The sequence below is a fragment of the Typopeltis vanoorti genome, chromosome 5 (assembly GCF_054136105.1).
Source record: "Typopeltis vanoorti isolate ZY-2024b chromosome 5, IOZ_Tvanoo_1.0, whole genome shotgun sequence".
NCBI classification, from domain to species: Eukaryota; Metazoa; Arthropoda; class Arachnida; order Uropygi; family Thelyphonidae; genus Typopeltis; species Typopeltis vanoorti.
In genome coordinates, this window is record NC_143553.1 from 140,306,222 (window position 1) to 140,319,664 (window position 13,443).

General features: G+C 36.1%; 1 long non-coding RNA gene across 1 annotated transcript in view; it reads right to left on the reverse strand.

The window, feature by feature from the left end:
* LOC150106875 (uncharacterized) overlaps window positions 1–8,980 on the reverse strand; it is a 44,546-nt gene extending 35,566 nt beyond the window's left edge. The window contains exon 1 of the long non-coding RNA XR_016548333.1: window positions 8,441–8,980. This is a non-coding gene — a long non-coding RNA (uncharacterized LOC150106875). The remainder of the gene's footprint in view (window positions 1–8,440) is intronic.
* Window positions 8,981–13,443: the final 4,463 nt, after the last annotated feature.

A 13,443-nucleotide genomic window follows, 5' to 3' on the forward strand; every position in this document is an offset into this window, starting at 1 on the left:
AATAGTACAGAACAAGTAAACTATTTCAGCTATTTAGGCACAGTTTTTAGTAAAGATGGCAAAATTAAATTTGGAAATAGACAACAGAATAAGCAAAGCTGGTATGTTGGACAGCCAATTGAATTTATATGGAATAAGACAGAAATCAGCCAAAACACTAAACTAGAAGTATACAAGATAGTGTTCAAACCAGTTTTAAGTTATGGATATGAAAGTTGGGTCAAAAATAAAGCACTTGATTAATGATTAGAGACCAGAGATATGAGAGTTCTGAGAAAAATTAGGGGATTGAACAGATTGCATCGGTGGCAAAATCATATTAAAAATGAAGATATTTCAAAGGATTCAAATTAAGTGGATATTGAATCCAACATTATTTCAAAGCCGAATAGAGAAACTACAAGCGTTTCAGAGAAAAAGCAAGAGTTTCATGCCGAATATAGATAGAAACTATAAAAGTTTCGGCAGATCCAAGCGCAAGCAAACCTTTCATGACAGGGGCAACTCGTAGTAAAGGTGGGTTAAGCTCTGATCACTGTCCTTAGTGTTTTACATTATGGGAAGAGTGGATGGTTCAATCTCCACCAGTAGCCAATCAGAGATAGCTGGCAGCGACATTTGGTGAAGAGATGAAGGACAACTGCCACCATCTCATGGTTCCTAACCCTAACACAATATGTTATGTGAAATAGTGTGGTTTCTACAGTTGATTTTCTTGAGTTTATGGGATGAAAACCTGAGTTTTGGGAAACATGAAAGCTAAGAAGAAAAAAAAATTAATACAAAGCCCAAGATATTATTATTTAGTTAACACTGTCCCAAAACACACAGAAGAGTAAGGACTGATCAAATTACTTAAAAACAATAGAATAATATGGGGGCAAACTGTTGACAAAAAGCCAAGTAATGTAAATTAAACATTACTTCATCAATATTTCTCCCATCTCTTCTGGAAATCCCAGAACACAGGATAGCAAAACAGTATGATTTGACATTCATTTATTAAAACTTTAAGAGAAACAAGTTTTAAGTTTTTATAGAAACTTAACATTGAATCTTTACTGGCATTTTTGACCATCCTCATCTCATCTCATTCACTATTTTGTGCATATGCTTAACTACATCACCCATGATGGGGAAGAGGTGGAGAGGATCCAGAGGCAAGTGACCAAGATGATAGCAGGTCTATGGAATGAAGCTTGAGAACAGGTTGAAGATTTGTGGGTTGCAGAAATTAGTTGATAGGAGGAAAAGGGGAGATATGATTGAGACATACAAATTGCTAAAGGGTTTCTATAGGATTAATTCAGAGGATATTTTTGAGATCAGGACTGGTGGTGGGAGAACTAGGGGACACCTATGGAAGCTGGGAAAGAGTGTGGTTAGCAAGGGTGTTAGAGCTGGGTTCTTTACTTTTAGAGTGGTAAATGAGTGGAATAAGCTGCCAAAGTCTGTTGTGGGTGCTATGACGGTGAGTGAGTTCAAGGCAAGGTATGATAGATACTGTGAGAATGTCATATATTTGTGTGGACATGATGTTTAGGGCCTCCCTCGATGAGTCTAAGGACTCCCTGGAGTCGACCGTAATAATAATAATCTTTTGGATACAAGTCATGGAAAAAGGTTGGAGAAACTCATGTGGTGATCACTTTTGACATTCCCAGGGTATTTGATCATATCTGGTATAAAATTCTACTTAACAAATTACTATTTTATTGTCTTCCTTTTACTGTCTGGTACTGGATTGTTAATTTCATTCTAGCCATTCATAGCATACATACCAAAGTGGATAGCTTCCAATCTTCATATTTCTTCACTAATGTCTAAGTAACCTTCAGGCTCTGTATACCAAAGTTCTTTCTCTCATACATAAATAATCTTCTCTCACTAACCTCAAATCCTAATTTTGCTGATAACAGTGCTTTCCATTCCTCTTTTTCACTGGGCAAACCTTGTACTGCACAAACATCCGAAGATAAATTTCTCCATAAACAATGCCTTAAACACTAAATCATCTTTTGGTGGAGTGAGGACAACCATGTCAACTTCAATGCTACCAAAACAATCTAGACTTATTTCATACAAGAAAAATCATACCTCCTTAAGCTTAATATACCCAGATCTCCAGGCAAGATAAGATCTTTCCCTTCTTGGATTGACTTACACCTCTAGTACTTCATGGTTCAAGCAGATCACATTTATAGCCTTCCATGCTTCCAGTATCTTCATCTGCTCAGGATACTACTGACCTGTACAATTCTTCCACTCATTCCAAATATGCCGAACTTTAGAATACTGTTCTTACATATTGAGTGGCAAACCAAAAACCTTCCAAAAGTGCTTGTTACTATTCAGAAAGAAATCCAGGTAATTTACTCACTGCAATCACTTTCTCACAGATTTCTGATTCTGCTTTATGTCTCTTTAATAGGCATTTTCATTGGAGCTTTTCTGCTGAACTGACACCATTACTTCTCCAGTTTCTCTTAAGCTTGCAAACATATGGGCAAATGCAACTCACTACTGAAATCATATCTTAAACTTTTTAGCAAATAGCTGCAATCCCCCATGAAATAAAAATAAAACAAGCACCCTTCCCTCACCAAACACAGACTATAATAAACCCATCACTGGCCCATATATCCATGGCACCTCTGAAAAAGTGGCCTAGATTTCAAAGATATACAATTTTGCTACTGCCCTCAAACTATACAGGAAATTAGTATTATGTGCTCACCTAAAGACCAACTGCAACCTGCAGCAGGATGTCCAACATTAGGATATCAGAGCACCAAAACTGCATCCATTTCCACTACTACTGCTGCTCAGGTTTAGCAGACCATGCCTTGGACACCTCCACAGGATCCACTGGAAACAAAGCCACCTTCCTCCACCAAAGCAAAGTTTTATTATGAGAGGCTTTCCTTTGAATTTGCTTCTGCCCTCACTAACTATCCTAACGTCAACAAACATTGTTGCATTAAATTGCCTCTCATCTGAGAAACTCTCATACTCAGCAATTAGCCGAATACTCAGTAACAATCAATCAAACATAACAGGTGACATAATTTAGTACTATAGGTCTCCCCCTGTATTTCTTCTGTTCATTCTCACTTACTGATGTAGTGGCTGTGTGCATGTATTGATACTAGTGTATTATTTCCCTGAAGATACCAGTTTAACTTTGGTAAAATATTGGAAATAATTATTATTATATCATCTACACTGTTAATTTCCTTAAACAACATGATTAATAACCAATGTATAAACTTGAAAACCAGAATTGCTAGTCAATATCCACTTGCTGCCCAGTTTAAAAACCTTTCAAACTAAAATCTCATCCTCCATTTTCATTCCATCTACCTCAGTTCTTTAGAACCATCTTCTTTACCTGCAAAGACTATCCCTCCCACCAATGTTCAAGAAACCTAATGATGAGTTCCTTATTTCTTCTTCACGCCATATGCAATGTTTTGCAACCTGTTTTGTCTGTGGAAAAAATATTATTAAAAAATAAACTGCTTCTTATAAGCAGTTTATTTTTTAATATCAACTTTGTTTTTGGTGGAGTAAGGTGGTTTTGTTTCCAGTGGATCTTGTAGAGGTGTCCAAGGCATGGTCTGCTAAACCTGAGCAGCGGTAATGGTGGAAATGGATGCAGTTTTGGTGCTCTGATAGATATCCTAATGTTGGTATTTTATTTTTCTGAATGCTGTAACTGAGAATTATAATTCTGTAATACTGTAACTGAGAATTATAATTCTTAGTTACAGTATTCAGAAATACAAAGAAGTGAAAGCAAACTTGGAAGGGAAGCTCATTTCAAGTCTCTTTACTTCCTTACTGGCTTACTTTTCATGCAATCTGTCTCTTTCACTCATAAGCAATTTGTTTTCAGTATTATGATTAAATATTAATCCAATAAATTAAATACCATTAATTATGTTGGCTTCTATATGTCTGATAAAAATCTCTTTCAAAGCAATGTTTTTATGTTTCTTTAACTGTCAACTTCTCATAATACTTAAGATGTATTTATAATTCAGAATATAAGATTATGTTTTGTTTCTTACATGTTTCTTTCCTTGCAAATACTGTAGATCAACTGAGATTAATTATTGATAGTAATTTTATCTTATTATTAACATACACCTCATTATATACATTGATTGTAGTAGTAACAAAATGAAAGTATCCTGAACGGATGAAACACTTTGGCAAAGCATGTAAAAAAAAAAGATTAGATGACTATCACTGTAATAAATTTGCAAAAATAAAATATATAAAAATCATCTGCTATGATCTTTTATTCTCCAAAGGCAGTACTAAATTACTTTTGACTAAATAATTGACAGGCCAAACTCTGTCTTCAACCACTACCAATAGCATTTCCTAAGGCTATTAATGATTTTCACAGGCACTAAGGGAGAAGAGTATGGCAACAACTACCACCATCTTGTGGTTCTTAACCTTAACAGTATATATTACTGTTTGGAATAACATGAGTTCTATGATCGCTTTTCATGAGTTGTGGGGTTAACAACCTGAGTTCCTCTGCAAAATCTACCTGTATCAATGACTAATTTGGGGTTTGGCTGAAAAAAAGCTCTAGAAAATGTACTTCTAGTCAGCAAACAGAACTTACAACATTCTTTCATCTGGCACTATGGAAGCAAACAGCATTTCTACACAGCCACCTGTTAATAAATTTGTTTTCATTACTTTATTGGTATGTTTCATGTCTTCCTATTTAATGAAAGAAAACAATGCTAAATTATAAATAAAAAAATATTAGGAAGTGTACAGGCTTCCGTGTCTTTTTTTTTACATTAAATAGTATATTTCTTTAGGTTTAAATTTTTCTTTACTTTAAAATTTTCCAAACTAAAAATTATCCTTTTCTGTATTAAAAGTTAAGAATATTAGTCAATGAATCCATTTGGAGATAAGACTGGTTTAGGATTACATGATTTCATTACATATAATTCCAGTATAATTATTTGGTATATTTAGCTGTACAGCAACAGAGAATCCACAGACTCAATCTGGAGAATCGAATCAGCCAATAACATCTATTATTATTATTATTATTATTCCTGATACCTCCAAGGAGTCCGAAGACTCATCGCGGGAGGACACCTACAACTGTCTCTACACCGAACCTCTACTACGAATCATCTCCATCAACGCCATCTACCGCCCACCTCCAACACCACCACAACTAGTATTTTTTGTCTGTAAATTATTATTATTATTACAGGCAACTCCAAGGAGTCCTTAGACTCATCAAGGGAGGCCCAACATCATGTCAAGAACCATTCAACATTCACACAGTATCTATCATACTTCACCTTGAGCACAGTCATTGCACCCACAACAGACTCTGGCTTATTCCACTTTACCACTCTCCAAGTAAAAAACCTAGCTCTAACACCCTTGCTAACCACAATCTTACCGAGCTTCCATGGATGGCCTACGAAGTCCTCCCACTAAAAGTCCTATAGTCAAAAATTTCATCTGAATTAATCTTCTAGAAACCCTTCAGTAATTTGAATGTATCAATCATATCACCCCTTTTCCGCCATCAATCAATTTCTGCAGCCCACAAATCTTCAACCTGTTCTCATAAGGTTCATTCCATAGTCCTGCTATTATCTTGGTTACTCGTCTCTGAATCCTCTCCACCTCCTCCCCATTGAGAAGAAACCCTGGAGCCCATATCTGGGCACAGTAGTCTAGATGGGATCTTATCAAGGCTCGATACAGAGGAACAATAACCTGTTTGTCTCTGCACGTTAAAGTGTTTTTCAGCAACCAAGTGATTTGATGAGCTGATTTTGACACTTTTGCAATGTGTCCCCTAAACTTCGACTCCCTATCCACCAACACTCCCAAATCCCTGGCCTCTTCAATCTCCTGGAGTACAGTTTCACCAATGTGATATACTACTGCTAATCTTTACACTCCAAAATGCAAAACCTTACATTTTTCCACATTAAATTGACATCCATTCTCCTTAGCCCAGTCCTCGAAACTATCCAAATCATCCTGCAAAATTTTGTCATCCTGAGCATTCACTATTGCTCTACCTAACTTTGCATCATCTGCAAACAGATGCACAGTTCCCCTCAGATCCTTTCCTATATCGTTAATGAACAAATTAAACAGTAGCGGTCCAAGAAGAGAACCCTGTGGCACACCGCTAGTCACAGGCCGTCTTTTGGACTCTACTCCTGAATAAACCACTCTCTGATATCTCTCCATCAACCACCCTCCTATCCATCTCACCAACCCTATATCAATTCTCATATGCTGCAGTTTACTGATTAGAATTCCACGTGGTATCCTATCAAAGGCTTTAGCAAGGTCCAGTGGAATCACTGTAAATCTGTTACCCTTATCCAGTTCAGCCGTCACTGTGTTATAGAACATGAGCAAGTTACTGAGGCATGATCTACCCTTCACAAAAACATGCTGCCCCCATAGAGTATCCCATTTTCACCTATCCAATCTTGTATTTTCCTCTTGACTATTTTCTCCAAGACCTTGACAACAATTACTGATATGCTGATAGCTGGTAATTTTCACCAGCAGTCTTGGAACCTCTTTTATGCAGTGGAACTATTTTCCCTTCTTTCCACTCCCTTGGGACTAACCCAGACCTGAGACTCAAATTAAACAAAATGGTCAAAAGGCACTGACAATTCTTGAGTCGCTTCTCATACGACACGAGCTGGTATACCATCCAATCCTGCAGATGAATTGACATTGAGGTTTTGTAATAGACTATTCACCTCCACTTCATTCATCACAATTCTTGTATAAACTAATGGTTCCTTCATTTTTTCAATGTCACCACCTGGATGATATACTCTTGCAAAGTGCTCACTCAGTAATTCTACTATATCAACTGATTCGGTTACCTCCCTACCATCAGCATTCTTTAAAATCAATCTGCCATATACATTTTTTCTTTTACTTGCAACATTTCGAAAAAACTGTTTGGGATTCTCTTTAGCCTGCATGGCTAATGTTCTTTCATAATCCACTTTTGCTTTTCTTACCACATTTGTTACCCTTCTGGCCTGGGCTTTATACCATTCATGTGCCTGCAGGTCACCTTTATTCTTAAATTCTCTCCACAGTTGTTTCTTTTTTTTTTCAGCTCAAGCTTAATGGTGTTATTCATCCATTTAATCCCTACTTGATTTATTATTCGGACTCTAGGTATACAGTCAGTCATTGCCTCCTACAAAAACTTCTTAACCACCTCCCATGCACTATCAACATCCAGCCCTTGCAGTTTTACATGCCATGGCACTGAACAAATCAAACTCCTAAGCTTGTCATACTTACCAGCCCGATAATTCCACTATCATCATCTATCATAACGAAAACCTTAAAATTATTCACACGCCTAGCATTAACAAAACATTCTCGGAGTGCAATCCAATCACCCACCACTCTCCATGTTAAAAAGTTATTTCTCACTCTCTTTCTTACCATTCCCTTGAAACTTAAAGAGAAAAGCCCATAGTCCTTGTTATTTCCACTTTTTCAACCATTTCAAAGATCTCTCCCTTGTTCATCCAGTAAAAATTCTCAACAGCTTTAACATCTCAATATGTGTAATTCTCTGTCTTCTATATATTAAACTCTGCAGATGATACATCCTTAATCTATCCTCATAGCTAACATTCCACCATCTATGATGTTTATTCAACCCTCTCTAAATTGTGGTGATGAGATCAGAGCACAGTAGTTCAAGTAGAAATGATCAGTTTTATAGAAGGGTGTGCTGAAAAGTTGAAGGAATCACTATGAAGGAACTGACATGCATGCATGTCTTCTTCTTATATATTCTAAAAAAAAAGAACAACTTATTACAATTTGATGAAACATGAGGGTTAAATAGTTTTAAGATATGTTCTTTCTTGTGGTTATATCAGTTGCTTTTAATATCATTTTCTAAGTGTTTATCAGAACTTTTTGGCCCCTCCTCATACAATAGAACAACCACTACCTTAAAAGTATATGCACCTACCTATGAGGATTCCAAAATAGCTCAAACCTTATACTTGGTATTACTGCTATAATAGTGGGTGATGACAAGGAAATATATTGACAATTTAACTTGGCAATGTAAAATGGATAATCATTATGGAAGATTTCAACTATGATAATATAGTAATAATAATGATAGAGGGAACAGCATGTAGTAATAAGGGAACTCAATTAATCGAATTCTTATAACAAATGCCTTATGCAAAATTCAGTGGAGGAATGCAAACATTTATAAGTATACTGTATTATTTTCCAAATATAAATAATAATTAAAAAAAAACAGTTTAACTAACCTAGTTAACGATATTAAAAAATCATTATCTTCCTCAATCAAACCTTTATATATATTTGGATGGGTTCAACAACATTTACTGACCTGCTGGGTGGAATGGTTAATGTATCCGGTCTCCAATCAAGAGTATGCAGATACGAATCCCACCATGGGTATGGGTGTTTGCGAATGCGAGTGGTAGATGACTTTCATTACGTGGTGTGAGACAACCATTCTGCTTTGTGGTTGACTAAAGTGGCGTGAAAACATTCCATATTTAGTCTCTGGAGTAGAGTTTCTGGATTATGTAAAATAAATAAATAAATAACACAGGATTTTTTGAAATCATTTCTAAATTGCACAACACACGTTTTCATTTATTCTGCTATGCCCATGCACGCACAACAGAATAAATCTCACACCACTGATGTGATATAGATTACAATGATTTCGTATTAAAATACAGTTAATTCAACTTATTTCATCCACCTATATCAATGTTTTCCACCCTTACGGCAATCACTGTATTGCTTTGGTGTGTGGTAATCTATCGCTCAAAGTTCGTTAGTACAGCGCTTAGCGTTTTCTCGAAGGTATATGATTAACCTTTAATATTTTTAGAAACCCTAAGCCACCATAGCAAGATCCCGCTAACATGTTGGTGCCTGCTAAATTCAATATTTCTAATACTCTCAATCATTAATACATATGCCAGTTAGATCACACAGTAACAACCCAAACACACTTAGCCACCTAGCGGCTTGTATTGCTTACATATTTTACTTCACAGATTACCGATATATCAGGTAACATTTTATATTTCTTCACGATTGAACATTCTCTGAAGCCTGTGTAGCTCAGTGGATGTGACTCGTAGATGCTTTGGTATGAATAAAATATATGTAGCTCAGTGGATGTGGCGTTCGCACACCACAGCGCTTGACCGCACGAAGGAAGACTTTGTTTCGAATCTAGTCGGCGACTAGAAGAAATTTTTCTAAGCCTTTTTACTACCAGTTCCCGAGTTAGTCGATTTCTGGCACCGGCAAGCGAGCATTTTCTCCCAGAAACTCGGGTTTTTACTCGCGTAAACACAAGAAAATCGATAGAACCCACATTATTTCAGGCATTAAATATATTGTGTTAGGGTTAGGGACCACGAGATAGCGGCACTTGTTGAGCCGTCTCTCTTCACTGCATACCGCTTAATTAGTGATAGCCTCGGGCAAGCTATCTCTGATTGGGTGCCAGTGTAGATTGAACTGCCCACACAGTCTCCAAAAGTTAGATAGGGCTGAAACGGCCTCACCTATTCCCTATACGGGAATAAAAAGGCGTTAGCTGATTTTATATATATATATATATATATATTCTTATATGCTAAAAAATAAATAATATTTTATAATATAATATATTATCAAGGGCGGCTCATGCATAGGCACTGAGGAACTGAAGCACCCCCAATTTTTCTCAATATATAAATATATTAATTAATTTATTTATATTTGCTTGTAATCTTTAATTTGATCATCAACAATCCTATACAATTCTCTTATTTTGTAAAAAAATAATAATAATCCATCTTGTAGCAATTAGGAGGGCGAAGGACGCTAGCGGCACTGTGTTTTCCGCACTGTCATATTGTTACTTACGCAAGCATATGCACATCATAATGAGATGCGAGCTATTAGCGTAATGCGGCACTGACTATCGCACAGTTCCACTGTTGTTTATATGCAGTTTGCACCAGTAGTAGGGTGTTGTAGTGCTTATTACATTATTAAAGACATAACATTTGTTATAGTATTTTTTAACTAATTTTGAATTTTACTAAACTGTATAATTTAATCGATAATAAACAATATTTTTCATGTTTAATTTTTTTTAAAATTTTTACCATAATTTTGATATTTTATTCAAACACGTATACACTATACTTACAGTGTGTATATATATTTCGAACGTTGCAGCACCCCCACGATTTGAAGTCACGAGCGGCCACTGTATATTATTACATAACAATATTAAGATATTGGTTACCAAAATAGGTAAATAGATTATTATTATTATTATTATTATTCCTGATACCTCCAAGGAGTCCGAAGACTCATCGCGGGAGGACATCTTCAACTGTCCCTACACCTTACCTCTACTACGAATCAACGCCATCTACCGCCCACCTCCAACACCACCACAACTAGTAATTTTTGTCTGTAAATTGCGTGTGTTCTGAAGGGCCGATTTGTATGTATGCGGGATGAAAAACCCGAGTTTCCGGGAGAAAAAACCCTGCTACCTCCGTATGAGATCGGCTAACTCACCATCGATTGAAATCGACCAGATAAAGATTCCTCCCGTCGCGACGAGAATCGAACTTAGGCCTATTCCAATCGAAGGGCGCAATGTACCGTCGTTCTTCCAATTGCGCTACGGAGGCATATACACCAAAGATATACACCAAAGGAAGAGAGAGGAAAACCAGTTGCAAGATGAAAAGACCAGTGAAGCCAGAACAGGTAAATGCATAATCCTTCAAGGGAAAATGAAGGAAAAAAAACAATATATATAATTATATTATTATGATATAATTAATATAATTAATATAATTAATATATATATAATATTTATTAATATAATAATTATTAATTAATATAATTATAATATAGTTAGATAGGGTAAATGCCCCACCTACTCCCTATACGGGAACAACATAGGCGTTAGCTGATTTTTTTTAAATATAATTATATATATTATAATAATTATAACCGGCGAGCTGCTTTTTTTCTCCTGGAAACTCGGGTTTTTCGTTCCGTAAACTCAAGAAAATCGACCGTAGATAAAACTCACATTATTTCAGACAGTAACATATCCTATTAGGATCAGGTACTAATAGATATCAGCACTTGTTTGCCGGTTTCTTCGTTAGTTGCCGCTTATAATTAATGATAGTCATGGGTGGGGGTTGAACTGCTCACTCAGTCTCCAAAAGCTCGATACGGTTTAAAGGCCTGCCTACTTCCTATAAGGGAATAAAAGGCATTAGCATATCATTAATTTTAATATAAATGAAATCAGCTAACGTCTTTTTTTGTTCCCGTATAGAGAGTAGGTGAAGCCATTTTAGCCATATCTAACTTTTGGAGACTGAGTGGGCAGTTCAATCTCCACTGATAGCCAATCAGAGATAGCTAGTCTAAGGCTATTACTAATTAATCGGTACGCAGTGAAGAAGGCGGCTAGCAAGTGCTGCCATCTCGTGCTCCTTAACCCTAACACAATATTTTTCATGTCTGAAAATAGTGGAGGTTCGACGGACGATATTATTGAGTTTACAGAATGAAAAACCCGAATATCGAAAGAGAAAAACCCTCTGGCCCGTGCCAGAGATCGACTAACTCGGGAACTGGTCAAGAAAAGGCTTAGAAAATGTTCCTCTAGTCAGCGACTAGATTTGAACCACAAGTCTTTCTTCGTGCGGTCAAGAGTCGTAGAGTGCAAATGCTACTCCTATGGAGTTACACAGGCTCTTCTAATATAAATTATAAAAATTCAAAAAATTATAATAATTAATTTATAAATATTACATTATATGATGTTTAAAATAAATAAAAAAATCTGCTAATGCCTCTTATTCTCTATAGTGTTTGGGCAAGGCCATTTTTAGTCCTAGGTAACTTTTGGAGACAAATGTGGAGGGTAGTTCAGTCTCCACTAGTAGCTTATCAGAGATAGCTGGCCCAAGACTATCACTATTATACAAGACATCCAGTTAAAAGAGGCAGCTGACAAGTGTTGCCATCTCGTGGTACATAATCCTAACACCACATTTATTGTCTAATATAATGTGGAATTTCTTGAGTTTACGAGACAAAAAACACACTTGCCCATACCAGAGATCGACTAACTACAGAACGGATTGAAAAACAGCTTAGAAAAAGTTTCTCTATTCGGTGACTGGAATTGAACTTAGGTTGCCATTCTTCGAGCAGCTTAGTGCTGTTGACATACACTCACTTCGTCTGACCTATAAATATAAGTAAATTTAAAAAATGCTAGAACAGCTAAATCGAATAAACAATTGCAGATTGCCAAAATGCTATACTTATATAAAATGAATTGAAAAGGAATTGGGAGCTCAAGAACAGGTCACCGAGGAGAATAATATCTTTGGTCCCATTGTATCAGATATGGAAGAACAAACAGAATGGGAGTGAAATGGATTTGCAACCCTATTAAGCAAGAAATCCATAATAAAAAGATTATGCACAAGGGAAATCTTGAGAATAAGACTGAGAGGAGTTATATATAAAGTGCAGGCCATAACAAACACAAAGACTGTGCCAAAGCTAAAGGAGAGCACGAAAATGGCTGTGGTAGCTAAAGGCAATAAAAAGGAATTTTATCTTTATGCTGCCAGTAAAAAGAAGAATGATAAGAAACAGTAACTTTACTCAATGCAGATGGTACTCTTGTGTGCTAGAAGCTGATGAAAAATTTCAAATACTGAGTGTGCATTTTGCTAAGATATATACATCACATAATCGTTTCATCTAAGATATATCTCTTCATCAAATTCTCTTATTCTTCTAATATGTATCTTCTTCTAATATGTATCGCTCTTCATCCAATTCTCTTATTCATTTAATATGTATCCCTCTTCATCCGATGCGATATGCTACTGCATTGGATGGAGAGATAAAGGTGAAGAAGGAGGTTGAATAGCTGTTACATAACATGGATTATAATTCGACAATAGGGAAAGACAGAATATCAGCACTTATGGTAAAGATTGTTCAGCCGAACTGACTAGATACCTGACATGCTTGTATGACCTGAGTCTCAGTTCAGAAAAGATTATTATTATTATTATTATTATTATTATTATTATTATTATTATTATTATTATTATTATTATTATTATTATTATTATTATTATTATTGGTCTGAGCAACTCCAAGGAGTTGACAGGCTCATCGAGAGAGGCACTAACACCATGTCAAGAACAAATATTCGACATTGACACAGTATCTATCAAACCTTGCCTTGAACTCATTCACGGTCGTAGCACCCACAACAGACTCTGAAAGCTTATTCCACTCATTCACCAC